The sequence below is a fragment of the Bos javanicus genome, chromosome 12 (genome assembly GCF_032452875.1).
Source record: "Bos javanicus breed banteng chromosome 12, ARS-OSU_banteng_1.0, whole genome shotgun sequence".
In the NCBI taxonomy this organism is placed as follows: domain Eukaryota; kingdom Metazoa; phylum Chordata; class Mammalia; order Artiodactyla; family Bovidae; genus Bos; species Bos javanicus.
In genome coordinates, this window is record NC_083879.1 from 86,998,410 (window position 1) to 87,009,271 (window position 10,862).

A 10,862-nucleotide genomic window follows, 5' to 3' on the forward strand; every position below is an offset into this window, starting at 1 on the left:
TTTAAGATTTAAGGGACTTTTGTAGTCTCCCCGGCATCCCAAGAGTTCTTTTTAAGAACTGGGCTCAGAACAGCAGAAGTCAGGCGCGTTGGAAAGGCACCACCCTACTGACACTGTGGACCCACAGGCTGCATGGCCCACTCCACCAGGCCCGGCCCCTTGGGAACAGTGTCTCCCTGGGACTCTGATGTCGTTTCCGGTGGCGAGTGCCTGCTGGGCTGTTGTGAACTTGCCGGGCCCTTAGCATTGGTTTTTCCGGAGCATCCCGTCAGAGGGCTGAGCAAGGAGCCTGGAAAGTAATTTGGGAAACATGCCCACAGAGGCCCCCCATTCGCTGCTTCTGAGGAAGTTCTCCAGGCCCTCAGCCTAGTTGGCCTTGCTTTTGAAAGAACCCTTTCAAGACCCCTCCTCGGCCTTCGCCCCAGGTGCCTCCTGCAGACTCCGGTCCACAGGCATGGTGACTGCCCTTCCCCCAGCACGGGGCCTGGCATCGACCCGTCCTGGTCTTAGAAATCATCGGGCTAAGCCCACCCCCCACCGGTGCCCCCAAGCTCCTCTTTCCGCCCATCGCAGCCCCTGTGCCCCTGGACGGGGCAGCTTCCAGCCGGGGTAGGTGGCTCCCTGCACCCTCTCCCGTCCTTTCTGTGGGGCCCACATGTTCCTCCTCCCCGTCTCCAAGAGCATGTCTGGCACGTGCCCCCTGCCCCGGACCCAGGCGCCCCCGCAGCCTTGGTGGTGCAGGCTCCCGCGGCCTCTCCTCCTGACGCCTGCCATCTCTGGTGGGTTCCAGCCGCTGTGTCCCGCCACATCCTCGCGCCGGCCTGATCCCAGCCCCACAGGAAACGCAGACCACGAACACATGCTCTTGGACTTGAATGTGATAGTACCCCGACCGGGGGCAGCTGGGGCCAGATGAGACGTGGGTGAGCGTTAGACAAGAGGAGGCCCGTCCAGGAAGCGTGGCGGGAGAGATACAGCGAGAAAGGACCCTTCCGCAGGCAGCCAGTGGTCACGGCCAGAGGGCCCTTCGAGGGCTGCCAGCCCTGCCGCCAGCACCTGCCCGAGCCCCCTCCTTAGGAGCAAGAGGCAGCCAGACCCATGTCCTTGGTGCCCCTCCACCGAACTCCAAATGCCCGCTGCCCTGAGTGTCCTGGGTACCCTCGCTGGCCAGACGCCCTTCCTTCAAAGCCGATGATTGTCCGCAAGGGCAGGTCACGTCTGCAGCCAGGGAGGTGGCTGCGACCAGGGCAGGGGTGTGCCCGCACGGCCCCCCAAGCCGACGCATGCCCACAGGGCCCCCGGCGTCCCACGGCCAGGCTGTGTGAGGAGCCAGCTTTGCAGCTCTGAGGTTGCAGGCCCCACGTGAGAACCACTGGCCCGAGCCCCAGCTCCTCGGCAGAGGCTCAGCAAGAGGCCCGAGGGCCCCCACCCGGGTGTGCACACACCACCCCAGGCCCCCGTCTTCCTGCGGGACTCCCAGTTCTTGTTGTCTGATTGCAGGAGCTGCTGCCGTTTGGATAAGATGTGCTGTCTGAGCACTTTAGTTCCAGGGGTGCCTGTACCCCCAGGACTGATGGGGTGTTCAGGCAGCACCACTGATCACTGTGAAGCCCCGGGGACGGTGGAGGGTCCCCACAGGTCGGGGTGGGCCAGCCGCCGGCGCCTTGACCGCCCACGGGAAGCGTCACAGCACGCTGCTCACACCTTTTCCGACAAAGTACGAAGTTTTCTTTATTTTTGGCTGAAGAATAGTTCTGGGTGAAATGATATGATATTTGGAGTTGGCTTTAAATAGACTCCAGCAAGAGAGAAAAGGAAACCGTGGCTGGGATCACAGGCAGAATCACTGAAAAGGGGTCTTTTCATGTCGGTTTGAATATTTCCATATTGGCTTGGAAAAGTAAAGAAGAGACTTCGTGTCCCAGCCGCTGGGGCAGCAGAGGATTGTTCCGGGGCCAGGCCTGTGGGGACAGCGGGACAGATGTGCTCAGAGGGTCCTCAGAGGTGCTTATGTGGGTCCCCGGCAGGGTCACAGATACACGATTGGGGACTGGGTGGTGGGCATAGAAAAGACCCATGTGAGGCAGCCTCAAGGCTTACAGTGACCCTGCCAGACACCCCGTCTCCACGTAGCACCAGCCTGGGAGCCTGGACTTCAGGGCGTGTCATCTCCACGTCCCCTCCACCCTTTCCTCATCCCTGCGTGTGAGGTCTGGGGTGACTGATCTCGGGGGCCTCAGCCTGTGGCAGCTTGGAGCAAGGCTTGAGTTTCCAGCCAGAGACTGAGGCTGGGTCCCAGCAGTGAGCACCAGATCCTAACCACTAGCCCCGGGGTCAGTGACAAGGCCCTGGCCCTTCGGCTTTGCAAAAACAATTCCCACAAAGACGGAAAGCAGTTAAGTAAGTAAAATGTTTGTTAAGAGGAAAAAGAGTCCAGTACGCGTGGAGAGACACATGGGGGACTCAGGGAGGCACTCAGAGGCACTGAGTGGGCCCTCGTCGTGATCTGAATTACTGTCACGGGACCTTTCTTCCGGGTTTCCTGTGGCCAGTCATTTTGATTTGCCTGGTTCACAGTCCACACTTGGTCTGTCTCAGGATCCTCCCATGTGTGCCCACATCTCTTAGACAAGGTGGTTTTACCGCAGAGGCGTCTGGGTAGAACACCCCTTGACATGACCCCCCTTTGGTCTCCAGGGAGTCTTTCTGCACACGTCTGGTCCGGGAGGTCTCCTGACTTCAGGAATCAGACAGATGGTCTGGCAGGGCCCAGCCTCCTCCCTTAATTGTCCTGCTGTTCCCGTCTTGGAGTTTGGTCAACAGGGAAAGGAACCTCCAGTTGCTTCCCCCAGGGGCCGGGCCATCAGCCTCCCGCTGCAGGACCACAGGGGCACTGGACTGTCCCAGGCACAGCAGGCCACGCGGTCTCCCTGAGTGGCCTCTTTTCAGGGCAGAGCACCCTCCCCAGGGCTGCAGGGGTGGGATTCAGGTCCTGGAAGCTCGCCCTGTAGGTGGGGACCGTGCACAGAGAGGCTGGGCGGGCTACAGTCCGTGGGGTCGCAAAGGAGTCGAACGCGACTGAGCTACTGGACAACAGCCGCTGGCCCGGCCGTGCCAGCTCGTGCACGGGATGGGGGAGAAAGCCTCGGGCCGAGCTGGTGCCGGTGCCCATGACAGAGCTACTGAACAGCAACCGCTGGCCCGGCTGTGCCAGCTCGTGCGCGGAAAGATGGGGAGAAAAGGGGAGAAAACCTCAGGCTGAGCCAGTGCCCAAGCTGCTCGGTCAGAGCTGAGGCCACCGCACCTCCGCCACCCCGCCCCCGGGGGCCCACAAGCCGGGCAGGAAGTCCTATCCCTGTCCTTTGAAGAAGAAAAACAGGTCTAGGGAGCTGACAGGTCCAAAGTGCTCCTGCCCTGCTGGGTAATTACGCAGGCGCTGGAGGGGAGGGGCTGGGGGGTGCGTGGGGGAAGGGGTGGGGGGCAGGGCAGGGTGGGGGGCAGTGACTGTAAAGCTGAGGCCCTTGCGGGCGTCCTGTCTGGTCACCCGCTGCTGTTTGTTCTGCCTCCTCCCTCTCTGACTACAGATGGCGTTTTGAGGCTCTGGGCTCTGTCCTGAGCTCGAGATTTACTCAGGAGATGAGTTTCTAAGAGTGTTGCTTCTAAATAAGACGCATCTTTGTCAGATACAACGAGCATCTTGAAGGACCGTGTCGTGAAGCCCCTGGACACGCAGGGACCACAGGGAGCTTTTGTAGCAGATGCGACGGCTAGGAGAGGGAGCAGGTTCAGGAGGCCCCCCCAGGAGGTGAGAGGGAGCAGCTTTGGGAGGCCCTCTGGAAGGTGCTGGGGAACTGGCAGATCCATCTTCAGGCTGGGCAGGCGTCCCTGCCCCGTCCTCCTCATCTTCCTTCCATCACAGGAGCCCCACTGACCAGTGGCTTAAACAACAGGAGCTCATTTCTCCCCACCCTGGAGGCCGGGCCCACGGCCGCAGTGGAGGCAGACCTCTTGTCTGGTCCATACCCGGCCGCCTCCCGTGTGCCCGCGTGGTGGGCCCCTAGGCACGTCTGATCCCCTCTCACGAGGACACAGGTCAAATGGGATTAGGGCCACCCTAGTGATCTCATCTGACCTTAATCCCCGCTTTAGAGGCCCCATCTCCAAACATGGTCACGTTCAAAAATATTTCTGCTCTTGAAAAACGGCAAGGCTCTCAACTTTGGGATTTCAGAGCAATAATATAAAGAGAAAATACCCCAGATGCACGGCATTCGGAGAAACCCAACGCGCATACACCTGGGACGGGGCTGGCGTGCTTGTCACCAAGTGTGGGGCCTGCTGACGTTCACGCCAGCTCACGCGTGCTCTCACGTGTCTGCATGCAGGTGTGACTGGTGTCCCGGCTGGCAGCCCTGTCCCAAAAGCCTCTGGAACCGTGACCTGGTTCCCTCTGGCCGAGAGGAAAGGTGATCTTTCTGCCTTGAGGGTTTCTCTGAGGGCTGTTCTTCCAGGAAGGACAGTCTTGAGCTCTGTCCTGATGGTCTGAGCGCAGCCTCTGCCGTCTGCACTGTGGCAGCAGCTCGAACCCAGGTCCCACTTTGCTCTCCACTCGGGTCTCAGGGTGAGGGCCTCGGGACGTCCCAGGTCAGAAGCTGGTCAGGTGGGCACCCTGAGGCCGTGGGATGTCCTGGTGCGTGTCAGCACCCCACGCCAGGAGCCTGATCCCTAGAGCGTTCACTTTAAGAGACACACAGCTGCCGGAGCCAGCGTCACACCAGGATTTCAGGCAAACACAAGAGCAGGCCCTGCGGGGCCGCTGTGAGTGGTCATTAGCCACTGGGTCTCATCCGGGACATGGTGATGGCCGGAATGGCGAAAGCAAGTCTGGACCATACGTTTTACTGGAAGAGTTTCCTCTGCGGGGAGGGGAGGACTGGAAGCTGGGGTTAGCAGGTGCAAACTATTATAAGCAGAGTGGGTGAACCACAGGGGCCTACCACACAGCTCAGGGAGCTGTATTCAGCATCCTGGGATAAATCATCATGGGAAAGAGCGTGAAAAAGAATGTGTGTGTAACTGAATCCCCTTACTGCACAGCAGAAATTAACACTGTGATCGGCTTCACTCCAGTAAGATAAATTTAATAAATAAAATTTCCCCAGCACAGACAGGGCGTGTCCCTCCCTCTCTGAGATGCTGGGAGACTCGCTGAAGCCTCTGGGCAGGTTTGCATTCCGATGCCTTCTTGGGGTTGCACCCGTCTCTGAAGTGCGGATGTGGAGGAGGGTCCCCTTGTGGGGAACGTCCCCCCGGAGCCGGTCCGCACAATGCCACTTCCTCTCACGGAGAAGACAGGAGTTTCACTTCTCCTGTGTGTCTCAAGGCCTGTGCTGGGGTCTTCCTCCCAGATTCCCGGCAAGTTCCCGGAGGTGGACGTTCTGCCCACAGATCCCGGAGAAGGAAACTGCTCTCTTGGCCGCCCACCTTTGCAGGAGGTTTTCGGGGCTGGAGAACGCTTGGTTGTTCGGTTTGTTGTGAGGCTGGGGTGCGGCTTGGGGGTTTGGGGGAGCACAGACTCGCAGTCCCGGGGGAGCGACACCTCTGCTAGAGCTTCTGGTGGCCCCGAGACCACCTCCCTGCCTGCAGGGCTGAGACCCTGCCCCCTGTGGGCTCTGGTCCTGTGTCTTCTCCAACCCCTCCTGCTCCGACTTCCCAGAAGCCCCGACGGGCTAGACTTTGGAGCGTATTTCCTTCCAGACTTTGTAACCCATGTAGGGAATAGAACAGCAGGTATCATGCACACACATGTACAATGCACATATACCCTACACATCTGTACATGCGTGTACACGTGCACACACACACGCCCTATTTAACGGGCTCTCATTCTATACGACGTTGGAGCCACTCTTGAATCCTCAAGCCACCCTCACGCATCGCCCAGCCCTGCCCGTCCCGGCCCCTCTCAGAACGGGAGTGTCAGATGACCCGCCTCCATGCGCCTCAGTGAGATCCGGAGTTCCTCACAGGAGGAGGTGCCCCCCGCAGGAGTCCATCCTTACGGCCCAGCTATGGACAAGACCCTCATCCACAGGGCTGCAGGGGAGCAGTGACTGTGTCCACAGGATCCCCAGAGGCAGGGACCCCTGCTCTGCCCCCACCTGCCTTGCGGGCACACTGGGGCGGCCCCTCACCGAGCGGGGGCCAATCCTGGCCCCGAGCAGGATCAGCTGCGGGGAGGGGGGTCCTGCGCCCTGTGCGATGAGCAGATGAGCTGCGAGCGCCCCGGCCGTCACCCACCCCGCAAGCTCCCTGCATCTGCACGCCCTGGGGGGCTGTGGGACCCAGACCCTGCAGAGTTCCTGGGCCTGCAGTGCCCTCTGGTGACGCTGGCCATCCATCTCAGAGTTGAGTCTGTGCCCAGCGGGTCTGAGCCCTCCCTCCGCCCGGTGACCTCGGCCTGAGACTTGGGGACGGGCAGATGAGGAGGGCCGGTGGGTGCTGGGGCTGGTCAGTGGGGACCGCGGGCGCTGGAGCAGGTCACTGGGACTCGTGGGTCAGCGGGGACCGTGGGCACTGGAGTGGGTTGGCAGGGACCGTGGGCGCCGGGGCGGGTCAGCGGGGACCTTGGGTCAGCGGGGACTGTGGGCGCTGGGGCGGGTCACTGGGACTCGTGGGTCAGCAGGGACCGCGGCACCGGGGCGGGTCAGCGGGGACCGTGGGCTCTGGAGCAGGTCACCGGGACTCGCGGGTCAGCAGCGTCACTGGGACGCGGGCAGGGCGTCCTCTCCCTGCCTCCTGACGCTGGGAGACAATGAGAGTCTCAGGTGCATTTAGTTTGACTCAGGAAACAGTGACACAGATGAGTGCCTGTGGTCTTCCATGGTCACCACGGCCGCCGGGGCCCAGAAAGTCAGAACTTCTTGTCTCACTGTTGGCGTCCATTGGCAGAGCGAGCGTGGAGGCCAGCATTTATTCTGGCTCCTTCAGGCTGTTTCTGAAAGACTTGAAATTCTCCCCGGGCCGTGCGTTTCCAGTGCGTCCACACCTCCGCCATGACCCCACCTGGCCCACGACTTGGTGATGAGTGGCACGCGTGTGCCTGGGCTCCATCCAGGTTCCTGGCTTGAGCGCCCACGACCCTCCAACTTTGCCTCGGTTAAACCCCTTTGGGCCTCACCCGGGTTTCTGCCAAGGTGGCGACTCTGGAGGTAGGGGAGACCGGCCCCCTGGTCAGAGGTGTCTCATATAATCAACATGCAACCTGTAGCAGGAGCAGAGTCTTGCCTGAGCCATCCTCCCGGGTTCTGCTGGGAATCCATCCTGGAGAAGCACAGTTTTCAGCAGTTTTGTGGCTTGTCAGAACAAAGAACATCAAACAAGTCAGGGATACATTCTCCCACGGGTAAAAAACAAAGCAGCCTGTGGTATCTTAGTTCCCTGATGAGGGATTGAACCTTCGACCCCTCCATTGGAAGTGCAGCGTCTTAACCACTGGGCCTCCAGCACACGGAATCCAACATGGACGCTCTTTACTTCTGGTCAAAGCTGCTGCTGCTGCTGCTGCTAAGTCGCTTCAGTCGTGTCCAACTCTGTGTGACCCCACAGACAGCAGCCCACCAGGCTCCCCGTCCCTGGTTTTCTCCAGGTAAGAACACTGGAGTGGGTTGCCATTTCCTTCTCCAATGCATGAAAGTGAGAAGTGAAAGTGAAGTCACTCAGTCGTGTCCGACTCTTCATGACCCCATGGACTGCAGCCCACCAGGCTCCTCCGCCCATGGGATTTTCCAGGCAAGAGGACTGGAGTGGGGTGCCACTGCCTTCTCCGTCTGGTCAAAGCATCTCTTTCTTCACCAGTTAAAGCAGACGTACTGTGTGTCTGATGTGCGGCAGGTGGGCTGTTTTAGAGGCATCGAGCCCAGGTTAACTTGTGGCTAAGCCGGAGGGTCTCCCCACACGTGGATATGGAGCACTGCTCCCCTCAGAGGCTCGGAGAGTGTGGTCCCAGCCCCGACCTCGGGGGGACGGACGCTGAGTTAATCACCAGCGGCCAGTGAGTTCACCCGTCCTGCCTGGGATCGGACCACCTGCAGGAGCCCGAGACATGGGGCTGAGAGCGCCGTGCTGGGGACTCGGGGGCCGACGCCGCGCGGGGGCAGGAGGCCCGCCAGTCAGGACTGTCCGGTCTGGGCCCGCCGGCCTCGTCGTCGGCCATTCATCCACCACCTTTCTAGAAAGCTGGCCGTGGGAGCAAGGTGTCGGCTTCGGGAGCTGCCCCTGGGTGGTGGGAACCCCAGTTTACAGAAGTGGGGGTGTTGGGGATCCAGCACTGCCTGCTGACCCTGGGGCTGAGCCCGAGTCTGTGGGGTGGACGGTGGATGAAAGGAACCTACTGCAGGACCCGGCCGGCGTCCAGGGAACCGCGGGGGGCGGGCCGCGTGGGAAACCACACCGGCTCTCAGTGTGGCGGGGGGAGTGGGGTTCCTGCTTCACAGGTTTGGGGCTCCTCCGTCCCTGCGGTCCAGGCTGAGCATCTGCTCTGAGCAGACCTCCAGGAGAGCCCCCCACGCGCACGCGTGTGGGGTCACGGTGATGCCCCCGACCTGCAAACCTGGGTCCTGTGACCATGACCCTTTGTCTCAAAAGCTTACCCACGTGTGCTCTGACCTCTAACAGGCGGAGTCCTAGAACTTTCTGAAAGACTACAGTCCTTGGGTGGTTCGAATGGAATCTCCCACTTTTTTTCTTGGATCAACGATTGATCAGGTTTTCTGTGGATATGAGAAAAGCCAGTTTCCTTAGGCTCTCGGTTCTTTCAGGGAAAAGGCCCGGTGCCTTCAGAGGCCGCAGGGGGATCCACACACTGAGTGCCCTGGGGGCACCCCCTGAGCCAGGCCAGGCCTCGGGGATGGTCACACCTGCTCTTCTGAGAAGCCCTTCCTGTGCAGAAGGAGGGGGACATGGGGACCCTGTCTCCTGTGTCTCCAGGCACCAAGGAGCGCGTCAGGAGAGGCTGGACACAGGCCCGCCCCCACGCGAGGCGCTGGGCTCTGGAGCGCCGGGCCGGGGCTCCCACTGGTGGCCTCCCTGCCAACCCTGGTGGTGACCCCAGGCCTTGCTCTGGGCACTGCAGCCTCCCTGGACGTCCCGGGCGAGTGGCCACTGCCTCCTCAGGGCCCCGCTTCCCAGGGGCGGCCCTTCCTCTACCTGGGCTCTGCCCAGCCCACCGGGCATCTGTGCGTCCCAGGACAGCCGCTGGCCTCGTCTGAGCCCCCGGGGGCCCCCTGCAAGTCCCAGGAAGGCGCTGGCCTCGTCCGGGCCCCCGGGACCCCCATGCACATCCTGGGACGGCCACTGGCCTCATCTGGGCCCCCAGAACCCTCCTGCGAGTCCCGGGACAGCCTCTGGCCTCGTCTGGGCCCCCGGGACCCCCATGCACGTCCTGGGGTGGCTGCTGGCCTCGTCCGAACCTGGAGGGGCCCCTGCACATCCTGGGATGGCCGCTGGCCTCGTCCGAGCCCCCAGGGCACCCCCCTCCGGGAAGCCTCCGCTCCTGCTTCCTAATCTGAGACCCACCTCCCCCACAGCCGTCAGAGAAGTGAGAACCAGGTGTGTGACGAGCCACGTGTTTTATTTCCTTTCTCAAGATGATTTCCAGCTGAATAAAGTTAGTAGAGATTCAAAGGAAAGAATACCACAAAGTATATTTAGTTAATTCTTGCCTAATGGATCATTTTAGAGTAAACTTGTATACAAAGGAGGATAAAATAAGGAACACTGAATCAACAGCCGACGGTTAATATGTAATCAAGTATTTAAAAAATCAGGACCAAAGGGCAAAGGTGCCCTCGCTACGCAAATACGCAATGCTGAATTTGTAAACTCCTGAGCGATGCTGTTCCTGACGGGCGCCTGAAATAAAAGCGCACGCCCGCGACCCCGGCAACAGCGTCTTCTCCGTGGGCAGCACGCGGACACACAGGTGGGGCTCACAGACGGGTCTGTAAACAGAGCCCGAAAGCGCTGAATCGAGGTAAAAGTAGACGAGCTACTTCAATGTAAGAAAGCACGTCAGCTAAAACGCGGATATAAACATCGGCCACCCGTCCGCCCACCCGCTGCCGCAACGGTTACTTCAGCCCAGGGGTCTCGAGGGTCTTTCTTCTGTAGAAAAGACGTCACACTTGCAGTGCGAACACTTCCGCCACCAGCCAAGCTAGAAGGACCTGGTGGTCCAGGCGAGGGTCCAGGGCCAGCTGAACACTGACCCCCAGCAAGTCCTCGGGGGTCTCTCTGTTCTTTTCTGGGGGCTGCTGGGAGGACGGTGTCGCCGGCAGTGGGGGCCGTGGGAGGCGGCCCCTCGGGTCACAGGCTTGGGGTGGGGTTGGAGGTTCACGTCATGTTTCCACGACTCGAAGGGGCGTGACTGGCGGCATCTCAGTGGCCGTTCTGGCCTGTTTAAAAACAGTGACAAACCCCTCCTGCTTCTCGTTTTAAAAAGAACACACAGCGTGCACAGCGTTTTTATCTCCTCCGTCTGTCTTTGCCAACCGTTGCCTCAAATCGTTTGTGGACCAAAGTATAAATCAATAAAAAGGATAAATCAGATGGTGCCACCAGGCGCAGCAGGGGGCGGGCACCCCCCAGCCCCAGCCGAGGCGCTGGGTCTGAGCAGGTGGGCCTGTGGGAGAAGGGTCAGGCCGGGGCTCTGCTGGGCTCCCCACACCTCTGCTAAGGGGCCTGCGGGGTCTGTAGCTCGGGGGGCTGACCCCAAGCCCAGCGCACTCCTCCTCTGACCCCAGCCCCTGCAGGTGGGCGGCCGCAGGGCCAGCGCCCGCCCAGGCCGCAGCAGGACTCACAGG